We start from the raw sequence: 520 nt of genomic DNA, 5'->3' as shown, positions 1-520 counted from the left end.
AAAAAATGCAAAAAACCTGAAGTCGGCTTGAACAGACCACCCTCCGATAAACAATTAGCATATCGTCGTATAAAGTACAAAACCGCGTGTCAACAAAATGCAAAACTGCCTATGTGAGGTTGCATAAATTATTTGCTAGAGAGTAAAAACACTCATATTTCAAAATGGTTCACTTTTTTATAAAGCAAACCTAGTCATCAACTCCATTTTCGAAATTATGTAGCCGGCATAATTTTCAAGTCCATTATATTCCACATCTTTGAATGTACTGATAAAATCTTCTGCTTAAAAAAAAATATTTCTTCGAGTGATCAGGTAGCATGAATTTGATGAAATGTCATAATTTATTAAAAGTCGAATGGTTAACAACAACAACGAATGTCATTAACTACCTTCTTTTTTGTATCATGGTATGAAAATTTTAGATCAAACCAAACTACACTGCAGCGGAACTTTTTACAAGAGACTTCAACAGAATAAAATCAGTTAAAACCAACAACCTATTTGTTTAAAATATATA

This window comes from Rhagoletis pomonella, unplaced genomic scaffold (assembly GCF_013731165.1).
Source record: "Rhagoletis pomonella isolate Grant_MI unplaced genomic scaffold, Rhpom_1.0 Rhpom_scaffold_00007, whole genome shotgun sequence".
NCBI classification, from domain to species: Eukaryota; Metazoa; Arthropoda; class Insecta; order Diptera; family Tephritidae; genus Rhagoletis; species Rhagoletis pomonella.
Note: the sequence above shows the minus strand (reverse complement) of the source record.